We start from the raw sequence: 27,176 nt of genomic DNA, 5'->3' as shown, positions 1-27,176 counted from the left end.
AGGCGTGCCCAGAGGTATGGAGATGACAGCTAACACCAGCCACCACACTTAGCAATCCCCACTTTAATCCTACCATAGCCACCTCTCACCTGCCTTCCACAAGAGCCTCCAACTGACCTCATTCTTGCCCCCTTTCCATTAAGAAATCAGACTGATCTTGAGAGTACATCAGTTAGGCCTTTGTCCGTCTTCTGCTTAAAACATTCTCAGGGTTTTCAAATGTCCCTGAAATAAACTCTAAATTCCTCATGTGGCCTGCAGTCCAGCAGGATCTGGGCTATATGACCCCTGGCCTGATCTCTGGCCACACGCTCTCCATTCCCCAGCCAGTTTGCCGAGTGGACAGTGCTTGCCATGGGACCTGCCCTGAATGAAGGCTCAACCAATACCTCCCCAGGAAGCCTCCCTGTGACCACCTCCAGCCTGGACACTTCACATCTCATGTGTGACCTCTTCTTGTCACAGGTTACCATCTGTTCTGTCATGGGGCTGGTTTTTTATAACAGTCACAGTCATTTCCAGATGGTATCGTGTGTTGATGTCATTCTGTCCAGTGAAGCTACAGCAGATTAGTTTTGCTCTTGCTCTGTGCCCAGGTCCTCGAATTGGGCCTGCCATGCTCACGGCACTCCCAAAGCCTTGTTCGGAAGAACAGCCCCCTAACTTATGCTCTAAAGAATGGGTGTTGTGAGACACTTTTGTTCATAAGACATCCCCCCATTTCTAAGCCCAGAGTACTAATTTCTACCTTGATATTACTTTTCCCCCAATAATAGAAATAATAGCCACCATTTGGCTTTGAAATACCACTCTATATTAAATACCTAGACAATCTGCATTTATTATAGGTCAACCAAAAAAGAACTGGATATTACCTGTCTCCTATAATTGGATTGTATTTTCTGAAGAATCATGTTATTCTAGAATTTTGCCTTCTAATTTTCTTTGGTATTATGTGTTTTTATTCCTTGCAAATAAATGGGCAAATTGTTCCATTTTTGCATGTAGAAATCAGGGGGGAAATATTAAAATCTTAATCAGACTACAAACCTCTTAGAAATGACCTGACTTGTGTATATTTGGGCATAAGACTTCTGGAGAAAGCAATAAATATGTGTATTATTAGAAAATACTGGCCAGGTAGTGGTGTCGCATGCCTTTACTCCCAGCACTTAGGAGGTAGAAGCAGGTGGATCTCTGTGAGTTCAAGGCCAGCCTGGTTACAGAATGAGTTCCAGGACACCTGCGCTACACAGAGAAACCCTGTCTCAAAAAACCAAAAAGAAGAAGGAGGAGGAGGAGGAGGAGGAGGAGGAGGAGGGGAAGGAGAAGGACAAGAAGAAGAGGAAACTGTGTTCAAACTTAACTCACCATCAACATAGTCTCTGGGAATAAATTCAGAATGAGCTGGCTGGACAAAATAGACTAAAGTTTCTCAAAATGGCCTCTTATATATCTAATTAACATCATCTAATATATCATCCCTCTGTCTCTTTTGTTTTTAATGTCTTATTAATATATAGAAATTATACATAATAATGGTCCATTATGACATTTTCATACATGTACATAATGTATTCTGGCATATCCCTCCTTATCTTCTCTTGTCCCCCTCCCACTCCCACTAACTTCCATATTCCTCCCAACTAGTCCCTCTTCTATTTTCATTCACGTGTCTGTGTGTGTGTGTGTGTGTGTGTGTGTGTGTGTGTGTGTGTGTGTGTGTTCCAATTGAGTTTCTTTAGGGTTATTTGCAGTAAGTTGTGTGATAGTTTATTTAGAGGAGAATGTTCACCTTACAGGTGGTTCTACCACTAAAGAAAAATGTCTCACTGTCCCCCATCAACCATTATCTGCAAATAACAGGAAGGGTGGGACCCCAAAAGCTCTTTCCCTCTCCTTAGCAGGGTGCTGATGGGCCAGTCTGTTGCGGGTCTTATGCAGGTACTCATAGCTGCTCTGAGTTCAAGGGGACAACAGCCATGTCTCACCCTCTGGCAGCATTCTCTACCACTCCTTCTCCAGTGCTTACGTTCTTTCTGTTTCTTCTTCTGTAATGTTCTCCAAGCTCTGGGGTATTGGGGGTGATACAGATGAGCATTCAACTTACATCTAAATATTCAACAATTCATTCTCTATCATTTGACCTATCTGTCTCTCAAGATAAAACTGGCATCACTACCCCTTGTGTTTGCTCCCTCCATGCCAAACGTGTTTCTAAGTATGATTTCACTTAACTCCTAATGTCAGGAAGTAGATGCTGCAGGTCCATTTCACAGATCAGAAAACAGGGTTGGTAATGTGCAAAACCAACTGTCACATTTAGTCACATTCCCTCTGACTGGGAAGGATACCAACGCTAAAGCCATGCAGAATCCTTCTGTTGAGCCTGTCTTGGAAGATAGAAATGTTTCCAAGAGTCTTTTCCTGGTAAAATTGAAGGGATGACACTCGCTAGCAAAAATAATGGCAACATTAATAACAGCCTTGTTGAATTTATCACTACAAGTAACCTTTCTCTCTCGCCTTGATTTTATAAACACTGCATATTAAATCTGGGCCAGGTGCCTACAGTCATCTTGGAAGAAAGTATTTCATCATCAGAATATCTGGCCATTTGAAGAAAATAGCTTGTCCCAAGTTCCTACCTTTATCAGTGTTTTCATAACCCAATGAAAATGCAGTGGCCTGCCTCTTCCTGCCTCATGAATGACCACCCACGGGTACCACTTCTGCTATGAATGATTTTCTCAGAAACCAAAAACTGCCTGAGAAAAGTGATTTCTTCTCTGAACTCTTCTGAGTCTGCTTAAAGGCAGGAAGCATGGGCATTTGATGAGAGCCAGAGATAGAGTAGTAGTTGGGGAAGACGAGGGTACCCAGGCCATCAACTCTTAAGTCTGCCTTCCTAATCAAATAACTTCTTGATTTTCACTGTTTTACTCATTCCAAGCACACACCATAAACTTTGATTTCACGTTTGCATAAAAATGAATATTATTTCTGTATTCCTGTTGTATCTTATTGACCAGAATTTAATTAGCCCTCAAATAAGGATATTAAAGTTTTCCTAAACATTCAGGGATTTTCCTATCTTCTACTGTAGTTACCCTAAGTCCTGTGGCTATTGCTTTCTGGACAACTGAGTACTTTTGTAAACACTGGCTGATATTTAAAACACACAGTATGCTAATGACACTTTCAAGGTCATTCCCTTCTACACATGTATACAGATCAGTGACTAAATTATTTTTATCTGATCTTGCCTACAATGTGACCACTATATTCCATGCCATGGCATCACCAGAAATGAACTGTGTGGTATAGTACATGTTCACTTGACTGGCCTACAATGTCCAAAGGTTTGACCAAACATTATTCTGAATATTACTATGGCAGTGTTTAAACTGGATGATCAACATTTAAGTGAGTGGATTTGAGCAAAGTGGATCACCCTCTCTGGGATAGGTAAACCTCATCTAGTCTGATGAAGGCTGAGTGACAGTTCCTTGTAATTTAAGCTGTGGCTCTTCCCTGCATCTCAAGCCTGACAGCCTACCCTGCAGATTTTGGACTTACCAGGTCTCTCTAATTGGCATAAGCCAATTAATTACTAACAGATCCAGTAAATGATAGATAGGTAGGTAGGTAGGTAGGTAGGGAGAGAGGGAGAGAGAGAGAGAGAGAGAGAGAGAGAGAGAGAGAGAGATGAGGGAGAGAATAACTTGTCTGTTTCTCTAGAATAACACAGAATGAGTCACACAGTTCTACAAGGTGTCCTATTTCTTTAGTTAACAGAATGGGTGCCAATTGCACAGTAGGTCTGGGAATTCCACTCTGTCAATCTTCTATCATTCTGTACTGGTTAGAATCCTGCTGTGAATGAACAAAGATGGAATCTTTTCACACCCATGTTGATGGTCAGCCTAAAAGCACAGACCCTGCATTAGCTGCTCTTTTTCACATTATAAATCTTGAGTTCATTGTGTCTCTAGCAGACCATGTCCTTGGAGTTGCTAATTTTACTTCTTTTTCCATAATCAGGAAAAAAAATATGCAGGCTTTGTTCAAGGTAGTCATTATGTATCAGGGGATCTACTGTTCCATAACTTAGAAGACAAGAAGGCAAATATCTTGCCTTCAAAGAGCTTAGAGTCTAGAATAGCAGATAAAAATAGTGACCAAAATATACAGTAATGCTTGACATTGGTCATTTTACAAAGGGCATGAGATTTTAGCCTCATCACTAGAACAACATTGTTTTATGTGTGTGCATATTCATGTCTGTATGTGTGACTGCAGGCACATGCACACCCTGGCATGTGGATGAAGGTCAGAAGAAAACCTCAGGTGTTAGTCCTCACCTTCTAGGTTAGTTAAGGCAAGCTCTCTTGCTAACTGCTAGGTATGCCTATGAGCTCCAGTGCAAGCCTCTTGAGACCTCACTCTTTGTGTCTTCTTAGGAATCCTGTGCTTCCCACCACTGAGTAAGTTAGAGCTAACTTCTGAATGATGGATACTGGACTCGTAGCTCAGTGAGCCCCACTCCCCTGTCGGTAGCTAGTCATCTCCCACCACAGGCAAAATTACCAGCTGCTGGCTGACAACAGACACAAGTGAACTAACCAAACACAGCAGAAGAACCATCCAGCCGTCCTCAACCCACAGTCTTGATGCATATAATTGTACACTTACACATGGGTGCTGTTTTAGACTAAACTCTTAGGGTAACTTCTAGTATACTGCAAATAAATAAATAAATAAATAAATAAATAATAAATAAATAAATAAATAACAGCACTCACTGTAGAATGAATATTGTTGCCATCTACCTAAATAAGTAATTCAAGAGCAAAGCAATCTGGATGGAAATTCTCTCTTCAACATGCTGTGTTACAACTATCAATGAGACTGTTGAGCATCTCGCTGGTTACATAATCCTGAAACGCACACGAAAGAAGGTTTATGTGAAATACAAATCTGAAAGACAGTGAGGTGGCTGATTTCTGTGCATGGGGAGGTTCCCATAAATGAATATGGACAAAATGAAGGGGGAATTGATTCATAGTGAGACCTGGGCATGATCAACATTTCAGATCAGACCAAGCAAGAACGTTAAGGAGGAGACACAATGACAGATGGGAGACGTACAACAGAAAAAAAAAAAAAAAAACACAACTATTCTTGGCAGAGTCAAATCATTGATACCTCAGAAAATATAGGGCTGGACCAGGCATGGTACATCTTTTCTTTAATACCAGCACTCAAGAGGCAGAAGAAGGCAGAGCTCTGTAAGTTCTAGGTCAGCCCAGGCTATGCAATGAGGACCCTGTCTAAATAACTAAGGTTGGGGAGCTGATAAAATTCCAACATTTTGTGCATGAGAAGATGACTCAAAAGAGCTTGCCATAGAAGCCAGATAAACTGATTTCAGATCCCTGGACTCTACACTTAAAGACAAACAAACACACACACACCTAGCATCTGTGCATCTGTCCTTCCAGCTCTCTTACAGCGAGATGGGGGATGAGGGCACTGCGGGGCCAGCTGTCCTGGGCAGACAGTGCATCAACAAACAGAAGGACCCCACCTCCAACTGAAGTGGAAGAAGGCTGAGAACTAACTTCTCAAATTGCCCCCTGACCTCCACAAGCATGCTATGGCATGTGCATGCTCTCTCTCTCTCTCTCTCTCTCTTTCTCTCTCTCTCTCTCTCTCTCACACACACACACACACACACACACACACACACACACACACACACACACACACCACATCACACAAATATTCAAGAAGAAAAAAATTCCAACATTTATGAATCAGGACAGTATTGGCAGAAGACCAGCAAAGTGTTGAAGGCCAATTTGTCTTAGCGGTCACTAATTAGTGAATGAAGGGAAGGATTTAAAATCACGAGTGAATACAATTCTCTTGCTGAGTCTAGCACAAATTTATCAGTCTGCCTTGCACATTACCTGCCTCTCGCTCCAAGAACCCATGAGCTACAGAACACAACTAACCAAAAGTATACAATTTGATGTCGTTAAGACTTAGGGTCTCCGGTATAAGCTGAGCCTTTCAGTCCACACAAAGGAGGGAAGATGGAGGAAGACAACCCTTCAAAGAAAGTGAAAGGCTCACAGAGGTATTTCTTAAAAGAGATTTGGGTATACTTTTTTCTGAACTTTATTGAATCATGAAGTCATACGGGATGGATTAAAGTCTAAAAGATGGAGAGAGATAATTATGCCCACAGACTGGGTGGAAGAAAGCTGAAGTGGAGGTTTTGAGATAAGAGGCCAGAAAAATTCAAATTGCATGACCAGAAATCCTCATCTGAGAAGGAGCCCAATGATGGTCAAGGGAGTTAAGGGTAACAGACAGTGTTTAAAGTCACAGATACAGACAGTGAATGGGACCGAGGTTGAGGACAATAAAATTTCAGTGTCATTCTTTGGAATAGCTGGTTTTTATCCAACCCCATGGCTTGAGTGATAAAGCAAACAAGGCAGTTGGTTGGACTGATGGAAAACTGGAATTTTGTGGACAGACATGGAAGGATAAGAGATTGTGGTCTTTGAGGCTTGGACAAGACAGCAGTTTAGGTGATGGATCCTGAGATTGCTCACTCATTAAAAGGGAATAGTAATAATAATATAATAATAAATCAGTGTTTCAGGAAGCTAGAGGAAGAGCTGTGAGGCTGTCACCAGGTACAGTTATACCAGAGTCTGAGGTTCCAGAAGCAGAGGCATCCCAAAGGATGGTGCTGGGGTGGTCGGACTGATCTGCCTGAGCACAGAGCAGTGAAATGTTGCAGCAGTGAAGCTGAGTCACAGACAGTCCTCCACATGCGGATGCTAAAGATCACCATGATGGTAAAAGCTGGGGTGGCAAAGTAGATGAGACAGACAAGTTGCTCAACCCTTGGGAACAGGGTAAGTATCGATCGGGGAGGTGAGCAAATGATTGGGAAGGATGGAAGGTGTGGTAGACACATGGAGTGGTCATGCAGCTTTTTGTCCTGGAACCTGGTTTCACAGTTCCTCTAAAGGGTATGGACAAAGGAACAGTCCCTGTCCTCTCAGTCTGTGCACTTTCTTAAGGAAGAATCAGATGTAGCAAACACACAGTGTGGGAAAAGGGAGCTAATGTCAACTAGACAGGACCCGACAAAGCTGTGACTGTCAGCTGAGGAAGGAAGAGGACAACCTGGTGAGCAACCACGCTGACTGTCTCTGTGCCAGGTGGGCACATTTGATTTTGTTTAGGAATCCTACTTTCACAGAAATATTTATGGTTTGTCATGATGGGGCCCAGTCCACAGCAGCAACACAATGTGTTTTGCGATCTTCTGCAATGTCAGTCTTAGAATTTCCTGGGAATGACATAAGATCCTGACTGGAGCCCAAGCTGACTTCTTGTTCCCAGTGTGAGTAGCTCAGTGAATAGAAAGATGGTTTTCCTGTATGTCTCCGCAGAACATAAGCTGTTAGGTGTGTGCAGAGCTACCAGAGGAAGAGAAACAAGCACCTGCCTGAGAACCAGGGTCAGACTCCACACCACTGGCTTGGGTCCCATGCTGCACATTTTGTTCCAGTAGCCAAGAGTTCACAGAATGTACAGTGAGGGAAGGTCTTTTCTGCTATGAATGTGCCCCTTGGACTGATAGGACAACTAGAAAGGTTTATTTTTGAGTTTTCAATAGATAGAGGCTGCTCTGGGAAAAGAGGGTTCACTTTTTAAGAGCCACCATTTGGTACCTGGCACATAGCTTCCTCGGGTGCAGCTGATTCTTCTTCATGGAAAGACAGTGAATACAAAGTCTTGAAACTTTGTGTGCCCTTTATCCAAGAATTTCCACTACTGTGCATTGTCCTAAAGAAAGAATCATGGATATGCACCATCTAGTATCAATTTGTGACACCTAAGGAAAGATTAATCAAATGATACTATAATTACACAATAGAATATTGAACAGCCACATGATATTATGACACAGAGGGAAAGGAGGGCTAACGAGATGGCTTAGCAGGTAAAAGTTCAATCCCCAGGACCTACATAATGGAAGTAGAAAAACAACTCCCACAAGTTGTCCTCTGACTGCCACACACACCATAGTACACACACACACACACACACACACACACACACACACACACACACACACACCATATATACACACACACCATGGTATATACACACACACCATAGTATACACACACACCATAGTACACACACACACACACACACACCATAGTATACACACACACCATAGTATACACACACACCATAGTATACACACACACCATAGTACACACACACACACACACCATAGTATACACACACACCATAGTATACACACACACCATAGTATACACACACACCATAGTATACACACACACACACACCATAGTATACACACACACACCATAGTATACACACACACACCATAGTATACACACACACCATAGAATACACACACACACACACACACACCATAGTACACACACACACACACACACACACACACACACACACACACACACTGAATAAATAATTTTAAAAACTAGAAATACATGAATCAAAATGTGGTCTGATTCCCTTTTAGTGTTTAGACTAAGGATGGTTTTGATTTTCCTCTTTTCTTCTGGATTTCTCTAAGAAAAAATCCAAACCAAAAAGTTTATCATATAAGACATACATCTATAACAAGAAAAATGTTTTTAATCATTTTTCTGGGTATGATTTCTATATACTAGTTTTCAACAACAGCACCCTAGGAAACCAAGTTTAAGTATATATTTTTAAGTTAAGCAGTAAAATATAGAGACAATGTTCCCTATAAATTAGAATGCAGGTCAATAGAAAGAGTCCTCCTAATTCCAAGAGAAAAACTCCTCTCTTCAGAAAATATCCTTATGTGGAGGTACTTAAGAGAATGGTCCTAGCTCTCTACCTTCTGGTCTTTGTAGTTCATAATTGTGTGATTAATGAGATGACTGTGTCTCTTAGTTGCTAAAATGAGTTCAAGATTACCTCTTTCATAAATGACCAGTAAGGAAGGACACACACACACACACACACACACACACACACACACACACACCTCAACACAAAAAATTCAAGACATTTAAAAATCAATTGAGAAAAAATCTATAGCTATTTTTATTCTAAATACAAAGGACATAAAAGAACTGGTAACAACTCACACTAAACAGTGCTTAGTATTTATACAGTGGTTTTTTCCCAACTTGGAATTTTGAGACAGTCTTGCCAAGAAGTCCTAGTTGGCCTGGAACTTGCTGCTAGACCAAGTGGGGACCTTCAAACGTGTGGTCATCCTCCTGCCTCTGCCTCCTAGCTCCTGGGATTACAAATTTGATCCATCACACCTGACTTGCAACCTTCTTAAATATGGTCTATTCCTACATACAAGAGAAAGCATTTTCCCAAAACTCTCTGGGAAGGGAATATTTGAATATCACATTACAGAACAATCTCTAATTACTTTATTTAAACAACTAAGTGATGCTTGGGAAAGACTCATTAGCCTGGTATGACCTCAGTGAAAGCTTCAGGAAGGGATACTTAGAAAGGCCATCTTAACACTATTAGTTACACAGGCAGTGAAGGAATTTACCACAGCTAGCCATGACTCCCAGACCCACGATGCAAGTGTTTCATGTCATTATGCACAAGCACTCTAATAGAACTTCCTGAATAAGTAGCCAAGGTGGTTCTTTAACATCTATTTTATTCCTGGGTCTGTATTCAAGGTTAATGGTCCCTCTTTTCACAGGTAGACTCTTCTTTACCATGAGAAACACTACAAGAAAGTCCTTTACAGTTAACAAACATTCCCCAAACCGTCGTCATACTTGACTATACTTGTGTAGTGAAAGAATAAACAAAGACCAATTTAAAAAAAAAAATAAAGAAATATTTATTTATAATACATGTAAACAATGAGTCAAACCGTTGCTTCTTAGCAACTTGTTCTTCAGACCAGTTTAATCAGGGGAAATGAGTTTTAAATTATTTTTAATGCAACTGTTACTATCAGGGTCAGAAAAATCAATTAGCAATGGAGTCTTACTTCTTAAACCCATAAGGCTTTGGTAAGTATTGCAGAGAGGATCCCATTCCCATTTATGATGTTTTGGACTCTTTTCTTCAAAGCCCTGTAACCCTTTTAGGTTGACATCATGCAAAGAAGGCGTCAAGGATTTCATTAGCACAGCTGCATGGGCCTCAGAGTGTGTCCCCCACTTCTGATACTATTTCACTCCCTAGCTTGGGTGACTAATTTAATTTCAAAAAAAAAAAGTTTAGCCATCCACTGAAGTGCAATAAAACCTCAAAATGAATCTTTACATTTGACTTACTAATTAAACTGTTCTTTTGACATTGTCAACCAAGCAGATTTCTATGATGCACACATTTAAAGTTTCCTCCAAGTTGGAAAGCTTGTTTGCTAGCTGGCTCGTGTGAGATAGGACAATGTGTAAAATAACTCCCCAGTCTGCCTCACAAGACCCCATCTGTCATGGCTCCTTCCCTTTGCTAAGCAAGAGATCGGCAGGGGGACTGCTGATGGATATGTCAATAACCCCAAAGAAGCCTTAGGGTTCACACGGAAGAGTGCCTCCCTGTCCATTTCACACAGTATGAGAGTTCATGAGGACCAGACGAGAGGTAATTAGATGGTAGGTACTTACATAGATAGGTGGATATATGATAGACAGATGACAGATAGGTAGATACATATACATGAATAGATGATAGGTAAATATATATGCATATGTTACATATGGATAGATGTGTCTATATGCTTTATATATAGACATAGGTAATGCAGATAGCATCTATCTGCCTATGAACCTATCTCACATATACATACCATAGGGAAACGTGTGTGTCCTACTAAATTATATGTCCTTGTGAGCAGACAAAACACAAGCACAAACAAAGTGGTCAATATATTTTATCAAATGGGAAAAAAAAGTTATCCAAACAACTACCCACTCTGATCTGCATCCCTCTGGTGCTTTCCTCCTGCCTGGAAAGCTCCTTCTTTTCCTGTTTGCACACCTATTTTCTTCGCTACACCCTCTGTTCCCCCAAAGGCCAGGGCCCATGGCATGATCTTCTGAAACTCGGCATTTCCTCCAGTGAGAAGGCAGCTCCCTCCTCCACAGGGCCGCAGTGACGGTCCTCTCTTTGAGCCTCGATCACTTTCTACTTACTCTGAACACAGGTGAGGTTCCCCATGTCGTAGGCATTTTTCCTTCACCTCTGATGCTTCTCTATCCATTCCCTTGTCTGTTCACCTAGCTGATGGTAGCCTGCATTATTAGACTTCAAACTTCGACTTAGAAAACAGGCATGCTTAGATAACAATCCCATCTCTCCCATTTCAGCTGTGTGGTCTTGGTTAGGTCACTTCACTTCTTCTTAGCTACTTCATTTATAATATATAGCACTGATAACAGCAGCCATCCCCATAGGGCTGCTTTGACGAGTTCATTATGGAAATCACTTTAATGGGTTCTCAATGAAATAGTAAATACTCAAATGTATGGATCTTACTGCAACAAGCCAATATAATTTCCTGAGAAGGTACTGTGTCCTAGACTCTTCCCAGTAGATATCCCATAGAAAATCTAATAGCTGAGAAATCATATCTTAACCAGGCCCTTTATGGTCCACAACACAGGTCCACAGTCTCTTTAAACCCTCACCAATGGTGCTAGGGATGAGTGTTGTCTCCTCCGCTCGGCCTTGCATAGTTCAAGCTTGGTGGTTGAACCACCTCCCAACATTCACCTCATAAGCCCTCCAACTTCTGGAGACTTTTTTCCATTCCCTCCTGCAGCTCCCTCGACTTCACACAGAGCATCTTCCCCAGCATCTGCTCATCCCGACTCCCGTCATTAGATACATTCTTGTGTGTTTATAATGCACCACTGATTTGTTTCAGACTAAATCGTGGGATCTAAAAATAAAGAGATGTTGAACATATTTCTTCGCATATTAACTTTAAAGAAATGGATTAATCTTTTAGAAATAATCAAAAATGAATGATCCACTCAGTGTGCAGCAGTTCCCAAAGAGCGTTGAAATGTAATCCCCCTGCTTCTCACTTACCCCCTTACACTTTCTGAGTGTATTAAGCATATACTTTATACTTTTTTCATTTTAAAAATTAAGAGGTTTAAGTGAGCCTATGGTAACCCAACCATGCTCTTCCCTGGAGACACATTAATAGAAACAGAATGCATTCATTCTCCAAGTCAGATTCCCATTTTAAAAAAAAAATGACATTGCAGAATTGACTTCATCTTCCCAAGCGATGAAACACAGGAAGATAAAGTGACTCTCATAATAGCAGAAAAGTTGTTTTCTGATATCTGAGCCATGTGTCCAGCACAAACATGCTGTCTGCTGCAGACAGGGTATGTATGGTGAAGGACCAGGGACATAGAGAGCCGTGGCTTTCTCTCCAAAGAAGCTTCCTCAGCCAAGTATTTGATGACAGGGAGACATAAGAAATTAGACTCGAGAGAGCAAAGGCTAAAGGGGGATAAGAGAGAGACTAAGAAAATCAAGTCACAATATGATTCACCTGTTTGATAGGTCCTGCTTGACATGGCCTTCCTTCAGCCTGTGTTCATACACACCCATCTTCACTCCAATCACCTCCTCCCCCTGGAACCTGGTGACAATGCCCCCGGTCACCAGCCAGCCCTTATATAGTCATCTGTCACCAAAGCTTGGTAACATAATTCAGTGCTTTCCTGTGACTCAGAAAGGGTTATGAGCGAAACAAAGTATATATATATATATTCTGGATGTAACACAAAATAACGAGGGGGAAATGCAGCTTGTAGAATGCAGCCACTCCATGCCAGTTTCCTCTCAGAAGAGGGAGCACTGCAAGCCAACTGGGTGGGAACAATTACCAAATTGTCAATGGAATTCAATAAACGTTGTTTTAAAAAAACTAATTATTTGTTACAATAACCAGCTACTCCTGCCACTTTGTATTTGGAGGTTTGTAAACTACTTCCATTTGAGATGTAATTGATTCCATTTTTATCATTTGTTCAAGTTTATGTGGTTGTTCTCCTCCTAAGAGATGATAACATCTATTTTCAGCAAATTATACATTATAATTCCTCATTCAAAAGCTGTAACGGAAAACAAAATGCTAATTTATGCTGTAAACGAAACTACGGAATCATAATCACTCATTGTTAACATTAGGGACAAACTGCTACTGGAAATAATAAATTGGAATAAAATGTGGTTAAGGTTGCTGCCATGTCTCCTGCCTTTTCTTTCCTTGCTTTTTCCGGCCAGTTTGATGTCTAAGACTCTTTCCCCTGAGAGATTTCTTGGGTGTCTTGTCTTCTTCCGGTAGAGACAAGACATTCCCCTTACCCCGAGCTATTACTTGCAGCTCGATTTCAAACGTACAGGAAGACGAACTCACAAAGCAATCAGAAGTGCGCTCTACAGATGGAAGCATGTTAGAGCCATACACCTGCTTCTCCACATTTCATTAAGTCTCCATTCCTGCATTTCCCTACATATCAGCCATCTCTCCCTCCCCCACAGCAGGTTCCCTCTGTGTTAGAGTCCCTCTGCAGCCCCTTCTGGCCAAAGGGAACCTTCCTTCAGTGCAAGATCCCTTCTGCTTAAGTGAATGCACCAAAGAAAGAAAGAAAGAAAGGCACACAAGCCCAATGACTTTCCATAAATCAGGTCAATTCATATTAACAAAAAATAATAAAATGGGGGGGGGGTGTTATGGAGACAGACCATATTCTAGAAAGGTACCAAGCTTTGTTTAAATAAGTATCTTTGGTAGAAAAGATTGTTATATCAGGTAATGACATTTTCCTCTTTTCTTCATTTTTAAAATATAGTAGTCCAAAAGAAAAGAAAGATTTAAATACAAGCATTATATCAAAAAATGTGAATTCTTTGAAGGGACCAAAAAGTTCCACTGCCTGGGAGAGTGAGTCACGTTTCTGCTGCCCTTTGATTTAATGCCATCTGCTGCACACATTTACCTCTTTGCTGGCAAGGTGTGATCATTGATTTCCTATGGTCTCTCTGGAAGGAAGTTCTGCTTCCTTGATGACGGCTACAAAGGGGGGGGGGTGACCCCATTCTCATTCCAATGCAAACCCCGCACTTTCATATTTCCGCTAGGGCCACGGGAACAGTGGAGCCATCGAGAAACACTCTCTTGGTATACTGTCTCGCTGCTGACAGCCAATGTCTTCACTCTCTTTCCCACAACCACACTGGGGAAGAACACGATATCAGGGCCCAACCACAAAAAGGCATTGGTTCATGATGGACAGAAGGTTAGGTGCCTGACTCCTTACAGAAGACTCCTATAAAAACATGAGGATGATGAGGAACTCAAGTCTCAGTTTTAAGTGAAAGCATAGTTAATACTGCAAACCCAAACTGATATGAGCTCCTGTATGAAGGGAACTTGAATACATGCATAAGTGTGTGTGTGTGTGTGTGTGTGTGTGTGTGTGTGTGTGTGTGTAAGAGAGAGAAAGAGGAGGGTTAATGTATCTGAGAAATTGTAAAATTATTCATTTGATTTGAAAAGTGGACCGATCTAAAGACTCCATCTGTTTATCTGGCTAGATCAACTATCCAAGTCAAATATCGTGATAAACTCAAGTATCTAGCAAGGTATCAATCACCAAGGTATCATCAAGGGGGAAAAAGCATCAGGTGGTTATGGTTGGCTCCACCAAAACAGGCAACTTCACTCAGGGCAACTATCTCGTGATATAAAAGACAGAAAAAGAGAGATAGATGGAGAGATGGAGCAGTCAATAAAGTCAGTGACATGCTGTTCAAGCACTGCCCCCAGCACCCATACAAAAATCCCCAAACTGGGAGGCAGAGACAGGAGGATCATGGAGGCTTGCTGGCCAAACAGTCTAGCCAAATTGGTGAGCTCCAGGTCCACTGAGCGACCCTGTCTCAAAAGACTGAGATGGAGAGCAGCTGAGGAAAATACTTGACATCAACCTCTGACCGACCTCCCCATGCTTGTGTGCATGCCCAGACACACACTTCTGTAAACACACATGAACATGTGCATGTGCATACACTATCTACAAAGAGTGGAAAGGAAAAGAGAGAGAGAAGTGGGAAGATCTGGAGATGTCCACCATTTGTAAAGGTGAACAGATGACATCATCCACGACATGCTGGAATGGATGTGTAGCCTCCTAGAGTCTCTGTGTTGTAGAGAAGAGCGGGGAAGTGCGGAGAGCAAGAGGAAGCTGGCCTCGGGCTGCCTAACCAACCCCCCATCTTGCTCCTAACTAGCTCTTAATTCTATTTTGTTTGCATTCTCTGCAAAGTGGGAATGACAAGACAAGGCTCTACTTCTGTGTTGTTACGGTGACTAAAACAGTCATATGCGCGTTAAGTGTTCAGAACAGCATTGAAAAATATCGTAGCCACCGTCGATATCCTTCAATCTCAAGTTGATAGAAGTTTACCAAAGGTGCAGAATATTTTCAAGCCACTGCCCAAAGGAAGCTCCTCTTACAGGAAGACCCACAACAAACCTAAGTCATGATGAGTCTTTCTCTCCATTAATGTGTATTCTGTTGCAAATGTGTGAGCAAACTCACACGTGTGGATGTGGAAGCTGAAAGACAGCCTGGGGTATCATCCTCAGGAGCACTGTCAACCTCCTTTGAGACACTAGTCTGGAGCTCACCAACCAGGATGCTCTGACTGTCTAGTAAGCCTCAGGCATCTTCCTGTTTCAGCCTCCCCAGCATGCCACCATGCCTGGCATTTTTATGTGGGTGCTGGAGATGAAAGTAGATTTCTCTCACTTAAAAGTCTCGGTTCATCTCTCTGGATCTAACCACTGCTGTCACTTCAAGAGTTGTGGAAGAGCCAGAAAGAAAACAAACATATATTCAGTTCTACCTGGTGCTTCTTGCTTTGACTATCCCTATTCCTACCAAAAACAAAAGGCAGCCGGGGAAGTGTTCAACAACTTACCTACATCCTGTAATGAATCTGTTTTACAACGTCTACCTTGCTAGGCAAGATAGAGTACAAAGAGCCACATACACTGAGTAGCAAAAGTATAGAGCCGAATTCAACATGAAGACTGCCCGCTCTGCAAAGATACATCATGGTTGTTCTTCCCATGGAGGCCATTTTACATTGAGAGCCTAGAGTCTGATGATGCAGGAGGCAAAGGAGAGTTAAAATGCATAGTCACACCAGATAGTGATGTCTCTTTCACAAACTTGGAGTGAAATAACCAGGTAACCAAAGCACTAGCCAATCAGGTGAGGAAAGTCAGATGTCTGGCCCCCGGGACACCCAAGCAGTCAGCTAATTGGCTCCATTTTTCACTTTCAATTGATTGATTCTGTATCATACAGACCTGGCCGGCTTCGATCTGGGCTTACACAGTGGCAACTAATAAGGTGACCTAGGTCCAAAATGCAAGCAGGCAATGGCCACTGCAGAGGATGGAGCAGGAAAGCTTAACCAACTCCAGGGGAGAAAGAAGCCCAGGCTGAAAGGCACAACATAAAAAGAGAAAGCTCCGAGTGTTGGAAGCTTGCTCTACTGCCATCCCTAGGCGTGAAACTGTAAATTAAAGAACGGGCTGCCGTCTGCTGCTCTGAGCCAAAGCAGATACATCTCACAGATACACTTTAATTGGGGGTTTCACTCTAACTGAAGCAGACTCCACCCCGGCAGATGCTCCCCCCACACACACTCCACTCCTGCCCACACACACTTGTGGTTTGTTTTGCACATTGGAAAGCCCATGCAAAATACCTGCAGCCTGGTCTCCCAGAAACAGGATGGAATCTCCCAGTTTTCAAATGGTAACAGATGTAGTTTCAGCTCTAATACACATTAGACTCTTGCTCTCTCTCAAAAAAAGAAAGAAAGAAAGGAAGGAAGGAAGGAAGGAAGGAAGGAAGGAAGGAAGGAAGAAAGGAAGGAAGGAAGGAAAATATCACCACCATCCCAGCTACAATAAATGTCACAGAATAACTAAAATCCTTCCCTTCAACAATGATCTGGAGCTGGAGTATTTCTAATGTCTCTTTATTTGGTTGTTTTTGTTTGCCTGGTTTGAGAAGTGAATAAATGACTCTCTCGTTCCCAGCTTTCCAGCTCTATATATCGACAGCCTCCATCTTCATCCTATTTTTCACTCTCTTGTTTATAATGAGTGGTGTCATAATCGTGTTTCCCATGAAAACGAAAGAAATCAGAATGCCTTGTGATTCCAGGAAAGGAGGTTCTTAGTAGACATGCCTGCCTGCTATTGATGTTGTAAAAAGGTTCCTTTTACATGGTATTAGATGTTGAGAGCACATCATATTGATCTAGAAATAAAAAGCTTGATTTTTTTTTCAGTACAGCCAACCCTTACCTTCATAAGCACTTTATAACACTAAGAAGAGGGTTTTGTTTTTAATTGAGGTAAACAAATTATACCTGAAGAACGTTGCTATTTTTAGGGAATGAAGGATTTGTGAGCTTTTTGGCAGCAATTCAGGTAAAATCACGATTAAGTCTCACTTTTTCAAATTTGGCCCAGGCCTCTCTCTGTGTCAGCTCTGCCTGAAACCTGGGATAGGATTGTAAACTACTGTCTTTGTTTTCCTCTTGTTCTTCAGAGGAGCAGCTGGGGGCAGTTTCCATTTGCCCATGCTCAGAAGCTGAAAGGACAAAGTGGAGACCAGAGAGGCCTAATGCCCAGGCTGTATAGTCTCCTTCCCCGAAAATGGTGGGGTGGGTGGCTGAGCTGGAAAAGGCAAGTCTGGTTACGCACTGCTTTCCAGGATCCCCCACTGGACAAGCAAGCACAGCTTGGGTGGTGACTGCCCCTTCCCCTAATGATACATGCCTTTCTTTGTTTCTGCAATTTATCTTAAAGTTCATACGGTACCATTGGAGAAGGAAATCAATACTTCAAATCATCCACTTTTCCCACCATCCAATCCTCTGCGTTCAGGGTAGCTCGCTCCCCAGTCCCATCCCGTGAGCTAATCACCCTCCACGACAGCCCCAGCTGCTTTATCAGAAATTCTTTACATTTTCTTAGCAACGTGAGTGGTCCTTTCTAGAAGAAAGATGTCTTTTGGGGAGATACTTTTCTTAATCGAGTTAAACTAACTTTACCCAGAAAGACGCCAATGGTTTGCCTCTATAACGACCCCTCTACAAGGTTCTCCTCTTTCCGTGACCTGTCCCCTAAGAACCTGCCCCTCACCCCCTCCCTGCCTGCTGCCCACCACCTCCAGTTTCTAAGGAGTTCGCAGGTGATTGCCTATCTTGAGAACTAGGGGCCCGGGTCTCCGCTTTGCTACGCTCTCCGACTCATTTCCTATCTCCTTAAAGACGCTGCGAAGCCTCCGGTGGCTCTAGAGCAGTGTAGCTGCGTGCCTGGCGACACCCACAGGGTCTCCCTTCTCTCTTCCTCCCGACGAATAGCAAGCAGCCGAGTTTCTGCTCCCTGCGGTGCTGGTCTGAGCCACTGGCCCGGAAACTTAGCCTAAAGCATTCAGGTCCAGGAATCGGAGGCGCGGCGCTGCCGAGGAATCCCCCACAGTCCCCAGAGCTGGTGGCAGATGTGTGCTTCATGCCTCGGTCCTTAAAGGCGAGCTGGGGTTGGTTTGTTTCTGACTCATCCACAGGCACACGCGCGTCACACACCACCACCACCACCACCACCACCACCACCACCACCACCACCACCACCACCACCACCACCACCACACCACACACCAGGCGCGCTCACTGAGGCTCCTCGAGACTGGAGTTTGCCAAACCCGAGGGGTCCGTGGCTCTTGGCAACCCGGAGCTACCTCCGGCAGGCGTAGAGAGAGCACCCCGAGCATGCCTTGCGGGGCGGGGTAGCCAAGAGAAGCCTCTGGGAGCTTGCAACCTGCATCCAGGGCGCCCCCTTGATCCTATCGGTGTCTCCCCAGGGTCCCCAACTCCACCGCCAGCGCGACCACCTCGGCAGCTCTTGCAAGTTTCGGCTCACAGCCGGGCCTGCCTTCTCCCGCCGCCCTGCGCTCCGCGACGGGCCGGCTGATCTGGGGGCGGCCCGGCGCCCCATCGCCGCGACGGCCGGCGGGCTGGCGGGAGCTCCGGGGCCCGCTCAGGAGCGATGAGGCGGCGGGAGCCTTTTGGATCTCCCGAGCGGTTTATGTATTATTCACTCGCGCGGCTGCGGTGGGATCCGGAGAGCCCACTCCGAGAAGGCGAGGTCGTCACCTGGCCACTACTACTTTGGCTATTTGTGTCTGGGAGACATGGGGGGGGGGGGGGGTGGCGGTGATGAAGGGGGGCAGTGGAGCACATCTTTCGGTTGTTTGGCTTCAGGGCTTTGGGTTTGGGTTTTATTTATTTATTTGTTTGTTTGTTTGTTTGTTTATTTTTAATTTTTTTCCTATCCGCGAGCTCGCCGGAGCGCGCTGAGATCTGGAACCCGGAGGGAGCGCGCCAGCGCGGGCAAGCGCGACTAGCAGCCCCGAAAGCGGCCAGAGGCCGGCGGACCGGCTCTAGGAGAGAGACGCCGCCGCAGCCTGGAGAGCCGTGCCGGACCGAGCAGTCAGTCCCCTTTGGCACCCTCAGGCTCGCGGGCCCGCGCCCTCGGGTGCGCGCTTCACAGGGCCCAGGAACTCCCCGAGCCCTGGCCGGCCCACCGAGTTGGTGCCGCCTTCATCGCTGCTCTTCCACCTAGCTTCTGGCCCCAACTTTCCCAAGCAATACACACGCGCGCGTGCGCGCGCACACACACACACACACACACACACACACACACTCCCCCTCCTCCTCTCCCTGGACCCCAGCTCCACTTCCCCGTGTAGTTTGAAGATGACAGATGCCTGTAGACTTTCACCAAACAAGCAGTGGGGGCAGCAGACTACAACAGTTATTTAATTAAAAGGCATTTTTTTTTCTTCCTCTAATTCTCGCTCTGGCTCCCGGAATAGCTTTGGCACTCCCTCCCAGACCCTAAACACATGCCTGTCTCTCTCCAGGTAATCAGTGGCCGGCGGACACCAGTCTCCTTCCACGCCCCCACTTCCCTCATCCACCTCCAGCTTCCAGGGCCCCCCCCCAGTCACACCGATCCACACACCTACAGGCCGGCAGCAGGGTGCGTGCAGGACACGATGCAGCCGGACTGCATTGCACAGTCATCAAAGTTAAGTGTGTGTTTGTGGGGTGCTCGTGCGCGCCCGGGGTGGTGCGGGGTCGGAAGGAGTAGAGCCTCCACTCTGCCTACCACCACCACCCCCCAGCCCCGCGGGTCAGGGGACGCGTCTACTTGAGATTGCAGCCATTTTAGGGAAAGAGGTGGCTCTGGGCCCGGAGGGAGTGGAGGGAGAGACAACACGTCGCGGGGGGTCTTACAGCTAGGCAGCCCCAGGGCTCAACTGAGGGCGGGCGGGCGGCGGGCGCACAGGGGCGCGGCGCCCGCGGCGACTTGGTGAAGGTTGCGCTCGAGTTCCCTGCTTTTGCCTGGAGTTGTTCGGGGTAACGCGCCAGCTCCTGCCTCTTTCTCGTGTTCCCGCTGGGCTGGGAGGTTTGGGGGCAGATAGGTGTCCATGGCCGAATGGGCACCGGAGGGACGCGACAGCCCCTGGAGCTGGCGCTATGTGTGTGGGGTATAGAGAAGGAAGAACACCTCTGTCGCCGGTTGGCGCTGACCCAGACAGTGCGACCCACTTGGCCCCCCATCCTCCCCACCCCCTCCCGAGCCTCTGTCTACCCGCCTGGTGCCAAGTGAGCGAGCAGCGGGGGGTACGGGGAGATGCCGCCCGGCACTGAGCCACCCCTTACCTGGTTGGAAGGGGTTTCCCAGGAGGAGCCGTAGTTGTAAAAGAAGGAGGAGAGGAAGGTGTCTTCCGACAGCCCGCAGCCCGCCATGCTCTGGATGCAAATAAAACGAGGAAAGAAAAAAAAAGGGACACACACACACAAAAGCAACCAAAAATGTTTCCAAATCAAATGAAATCAATAAGGCAGCTGAAATTCTCTCGCAAATAAAGAAAAGGAGGGGGGAAGGGAATGGCCGAAGGGACTGGAACTCTCGGCGTTGCTCCCTCTCCGGCTGAGCAGGGATGCTCGGGCTGCCACCGTCGCCGCCGCCGCCGCTGCCGCCTTCTCAAGACGGTACCTAGAGAGGTTCGTCCTGACTCCGGCAGCCGCCGCCGCCGCCGCCGCCTGTGCCGGCTGCGTGTATGCGCGCGTGTGTGTGTGCGTGTGCGTGTGTGCGGTGTGTGCGCGCAGAGCGAGAGACCGCAGGGGAGGCGAGAGGGCGAGAGAATGAGCGAGCCGGGATGCAGGGCGCAGAGGCAGAGCTGGCGGGCGGGCGGGCGTGTGCGCGCGCGAGGCTGGGTGCGTGCGTGCGTGTGTGAGTGTGTGAGTGTGTATGTGTGTGTGTGTGTGTGTGTGTGTGTGTGTGTGAGTGTGTGCGCGCGCACTCGCGTGTGCGCGCGCGCCTGGGTGTGCGTCTGTTTGGGGAGCTCACCGGAGAGCCGGGGCCATCACGTGGGCTCCCCGACTCCGCCGGCTGCCGGGGACAGCCTGTACTACAGCCCAGGCCACTAAATCAGCCCGCGCCACCAGACCTTTGCAGCCCCTGCCACCGGCAGGACCTCCAGGTCTTCTCCTCCCGGCTGGGTGCGTCCCGGGACGGCAGGGGGCGCAGGTGCTGCCGCGGGCAGGTGGGTGGATGAGGAGGGGGCCGCCCCAAGCCAGGCCAGGGGAGAGGATGCTTGGGAGATATAAACAGCACCCGGTTACAACTCAAGCCTTCTTCCCACTCCGCTGAAAGATCTTTTGCATTTTAATTCCTAAAATTGCCTTTCCATGCAGGGACCCTTTTTCTAGCCACAAAAAATATTGTGTTCACACAGTTGCTACGTCTCGATTTTCTTCCTGTCCGGTGCCACTAGACCTCCTCAACCCCGGCACACAGACAGACAGACAGACAAGACAGACAGACACACACACACACACACACACACACACACACACACACACACACACAGGCACGCACGCACGCACGCACGCTGGTGGCTGCCTTCTCAACCATTCCAAATGCAAACCCACTTATTTCGCCGGTTGCTGTAGTAGGCGAAGTCAATGCTACATCAAACTAGGCTAGGCTGAGAGGGCTGCAAAGTGGATTTAGGGGACAATACTGCCCCAGCAGGAAGAAAGGCTCTGGTCTGGTGTTGTGTTTATTTAACAGTTCAGAACGAAAAACGGTTTTGTAGCTTCTGCACTAAGAGTTAGGCCCCTCGAGCCACAATTCTTTAAAGAAAGATATCCTCTTCAGTCCATTCTATGGAATAAAAATGTAAATAGATATAATTTCCTCCCCTCCCCTAGCCAAGGTATTTCAAGACCAAACCTTTGTGTCTCAATGATTGAGCAGCTGAATGTTTTTTCCCACTGCAAGATACCCTTTCCTTACTTCTCCTGTCTTTTTATATAGATATTTATAGAAAGTAAAATTCCAATTAAAAAAAAAAAACAGGCATATCTGTGTTTTTCCGAGTACTGATTCCTCCCAGGAAAACCTGCAGACAACCTCTTTGCAGTTTATATTGTTTTCTTTCTGAATCTCCTCTTTCTGAAGCCAATTTTGTTTTTCCCAGAGTTCGCACTTCCTCTTCTAAATTCCCCACGTGAGGTCCAACTCCTCTGTGGAATAAACATTTCCACAGCAACCCAGTGATGTCACAAACCTTGGGCTCATGATTGCAGAAGGGAAATAAAGCAGGAAGAGAGGATCTCTCCAGAAAGACAACTCCCTTTCTTCTTACAACATTTCTGGATAAATGCCTGTTTTCGTCCCTTCTCCTCCTCCTCCTCCTTCTCCTACTTTTGAGACTGACTTATTATGTCTAATGACCTTTAAAAAAAATAGGTCAACATCCTGTCTTCTGGGTCCATGAAGAATGACATTTCAAATCACTGGTCCCTAGATATACTGACCATTTAGATTTTTAATAAGGAGGGAAAGGATTCTTTTTCAAAAACAAACAAACTAAAAGGATGCTAGGAAGAACATTAAGATATAAAATTTAATGTAGTAACTTCAGAACCAAGTAATGCTAACTGACTGAGCTTCAAAAAAAAAAAAAAACCGCAAACCTTTTTTTTTAATTACTAGATGCACAGGAATTCTATTCAGTTATCCATGCTTGAGCTCACCCATGTTGACTAGAGGGCTTTTTCCTCTGCTGGTCCTTCTCTTGTTTCCTGGGTATCCTGGCTGAGATGAAGAAGAGACTCTTCATCCTGCCCCCATTTCAATCTCTATAATTCAAAGGAATACTGTAGAGAATACAGTCGGGCACAAAGCCTGGAGTTAATATTGGGTTTACTTCTTGTTACCCTTCCAGGCCAATGGGAGCTAGCCACTTTAGTCTCTGTTACCAGATCTCCTACTTGTTGAATGGATGGATGTATTCATTGGGAAAAAAACAACTTTGGAAGGATTATCTCCATTCACAGATGGAGAAATGAACTCAGAGATGTCTTGGGTCATGCCACTAGGACATGAGAAGAATTAGATGAAGACTCGTCACTCACCTGTCTCCCCCACTGGTGTCCCCCTCAAATCACTGCACTGGCTATTCCACACGTGTACACTCACAAATGGAGACTGTAATCCCAACCTTCCCATTGCCCCCAGTTAATGACAAGTGGACATTTGTCCTGGGCCCTATTAGACAGCTACTGGGGTGGGGGTGCTTGGTTTTGGCTTTATGATGCAGGGTCTTATTCTGTACCCAAGAGGACCTGGAACTCCCTATGTAGACCAGGCAACCCACAGCAATCCTTCTGCCTCAGGCCTGGATGCTGGAATTACACATGTGTGCACCATACCTGGATTTAATTTTGCTTTATAGATTAATAAAATGAATCTCAGTGGGAAACTTTTGCCTCTTGCTCCTACCTATACAACTGAGTCTTGAAAAAAGACTTCAGCTCCATACTTCTCTTTCTCTGAAAGCTGGTCTCTCCCATTGTTAAACACACAGGGAAACACATGCATAGACCCACCAAACAGGCCTAGGGCCTGCAGAGGCATCCAGAGAGGAGCAAGGAGGCACAAATGACAAGAACTTCCTTGGTACACACAGGGGAACATCTGAACACATGAAGTCTGGTCTTTAGCCATCAACCTTTGGCTCCCCTCATATCTCTAGCACTGGACTTGTTAATAGGGACACTCAAAGGAAGGCCACCAGAATCAAGTTTCTGCTAAACTGTTTCCATTCTCCATCCCACATGGCCCTCTCCTGGGAATTCCTCCTTCATCAGTAGGTTTGCCCGGCTGGCATGAGCACAGTAATGTGGAGGTTTGGTTGCTAGTTCTCAGCAACGTAAAAACAAACCATCCCCCTTCCCCCCCCTCCCCGCCACATCCAGCCCCCAGGGACCAGAACAGATGGAGCCAGGCCCCTTGGGAAGCCCTGGGAGCAGCAAGCTCATTGAGAACAATAGCTCCAGTCACCTTGCCAGTTCCTCACTGTGCAGGAGACAGACGTCTGAAGATGGAACCCCCACTAGAGCAAGCTTCTGATTTCCAGACCCATGGTGGCTGGTTCTCCCAAGAAAAAACACAGTCTTCTTCAGTGTGCATTCCTTTATTATACTGCCAAGTCATGACTTGTCATACTGAAAAAAAAAAATGCATGACGCGTTGACTTTCTGTGGTCCTGCTAATGAACCATCCACCTTTATTCACAAACACTTTCTCTCTATGACATAAGTTTAGCAATAATCTCACGTTAGAATTTGGTTAATAATCCAGATGATGTCTGGGTGGTTTCCTTGTTTATGAGTTACTCTCATACCACTAGGGTGTCATTTAGTGACTAGCTGCTGTGCTCTGCAGATGTAAGGGGCCAAATTCTTATGGATATAGATATTTTTTTAAAAAGGATAATTTTTGGCTAAAACTGCAGGTGGGAAGCAGATGCAGTGCACAGAGGAAGTGGGTTCCACTCAGTCTCCCTTCTTTACCAAAATCAACTCTGCGGGCTTGTCTTCTCCTCCTTCTACTCCTCCTCCTCCCCCTCCTCCTCCTCCTCCTTCTTCTCCTTCTTCTTTAAAGCAACCAAAATTATGGCTATAAGTGGCACAGCTGGGTCTGAACCGAAGAGTTCTAACTTGCCAAGCCAACTCCTGAAAAAAAAAAAAAATGAAAGCCGATATTTTATCCCTGTCTCCAAGAAGTTTAGAGTGTCAACAAAAGTCTGGACTACTGTTTGTTTGTTGGGGGGCGGGGGACATTGTATTGCCAATTTTTGTTTCTAATGGTTTGGGTACTGCGATCTTCTCATCGAAATTGCAATTACCCTGAGGAAATATTCAAACTAAGACATAGTAAGGTATGGAAAGGTGGCAGGGCAGAAGAACAGGTGTAGCAACAAAGGAGAACGCTACTCTTTGGGGGACACAGGACAAAGGAAGCAGTACTTAACACAGAGAGGAAGCAAGGCAGAAATAAGCCCAAATCACCTGGACAGTAATCACAGCACTTATTAATCATAACATTTATTAAATGCTTGTGGTGTGGCTATGGCAAAGAGATAGCAAACACACTACCCAGCTTGCCCAGTTACAAAGTGGTAGGAATTGAAGCCAGATATTTTTTACTCACTTTGGATATAGTCCCCACAGCAAGGCTGTGGTGTTTAGGGGTAGAAAGGATGGAGGATCAGGATTAGTCAAAGCCATCACCATTGAGTACTGGGGACTGTACAGGAAGAGGAAGAGAGACAAGAAAAAATACAATGTCACAGGTTCACTGTCTCTCATCTCCACAGGTAGCCTGTCTACCTTGGACCTCCAGAATCAAAAGCCAAAATAAGTCTTTCCTTTAAAACATACTCATTGTGTTGTTAGCCACAGAAAAAACACACTGGTGTAGTATACCAAGCATCCTGGGCTTCCTAAGAGAAAAAAACAGAGGTGCTGCTGGTTGTTTGGGGAAGTGATCCAGGGAAATCGGTGGAGAAACAGAGAAGCTGTACATTACACGTCCAGTGCAGGAGGCTTCAGTCCCATTTGGACCCACTAGGGGCAGTGTGGTACATGTCTCATTGGTATCCTATTCCAAGGGTGAGGTGGCTGGGGTACTGATGCCCAGATTCTGGTGGAAAGCTACTGCCAGGTGTTGTTACTTCACTGGCACATCCTGCCTGTGGCCAGGAGAGTGGTGGGGTCTGGCAGCAGAGAGAAGGTCCTCTGTCTATCAGCTGCAGGTAGTAGTTTTAGGGGCAGTGTACCTGGCATGTTAAGGGCTGCGAGGATGTGGGTAGGGTAGCAACAACATCTGGCCCAAGCGTTGAGTTATGTTCTCTTCTACAAGCCTGATGAAGTGGGAATGGTCACATCTCCAGTTTTCCCAGAAGGATGCAATAGAACAGTGTGGAATGGATCTGCTGGTTCTACTCAGTTAGCACTGGGTCCCTGTTTTTCCAGAATCACTTCCCTTCAATTTCCATTATCAGTCTTAGTTACCACCCTTTGTGGTATGCTAGGAACCCAATCCAACCCCACAAAGCTCTGCCTTAGATTTTTACAGAGGCCACTGGGAAAGGATGCTCTTTCTGCCAAGAGAGCAGAGGGAGCCTGGAGCTCCTCTAGGCTTTATTACTTTCTTTCATGAGAAGAACAAATATCTGCCAGAGTTTAGGGCAGCTGGGTCTAGCCCAATCTGAATCTGGACACTCCCCTGGATTTTCCAGGTGCATAAGTAAAAAAAAAAACAAAAACAAAAACAAAAAAAAAAAAAAAACTTTTCTAAGCCAACTTAAGCCCAATTCAAAAAATTAAGCAACTCAGTCAACATCACATATGTAGAGAGTGTGGTGCAGCATTCAAATCCACATAATCTTAACTTTCTGTATTGACCAGAATCCATGTTCTTAGTCACCAAGTCTATGGTGGCAATTTGCATATAAAGCAGCCCAGAGCCACCCCACACTTCTCATGGCCTGTCCCTCACTTGGAGCCCCTTCCCTTTCAAAAATAATTACCTCTTAGCTTTATCTGAATTGTTTCAAATCAGATCATCAAACTTGTAG

General features: G+C 45.2%; 1 protein-coding gene across 1 annotated transcript in view; it reads right to left on the bottom strand.

Annotated features, from left to right (window-relative positions):
• Ppargc1a (PPARG coactivator 1 alpha) overlaps window positions 1-21,453 on the bottom strand; it is a 641,385-nt gene extending 619,932 nt beyond the window's left edge. The window contains exon 1 of the mRNA XM_036200661.1: window positions 20,902-21,453. The gene's annotated coding sequence lies outside the window, so the exon portion shown is untranslated. The remainder of the gene's footprint in view (window positions 1-20,901) is intronic.
• Between the last annotated feature and the right edge of the window lie 5,723 nt (window positions 21,454-27,176).

This window comes from Onychomys torridus, chromosome 10 (assembly GCF_903995425.1).
Source record: "Onychomys torridus chromosome 10, mOncTor1.1, whole genome shotgun sequence".
Lineage (NCBI taxonomy): Eukaryota > Metazoa > Chordata > Mammalia > Rodentia > Cricetidae > Onychomys > Onychomys torridus.
Note: the sequence above shows the minus strand (reverse complement) of the source record. Positions and strands in the feature narration are given on the sequence as shown.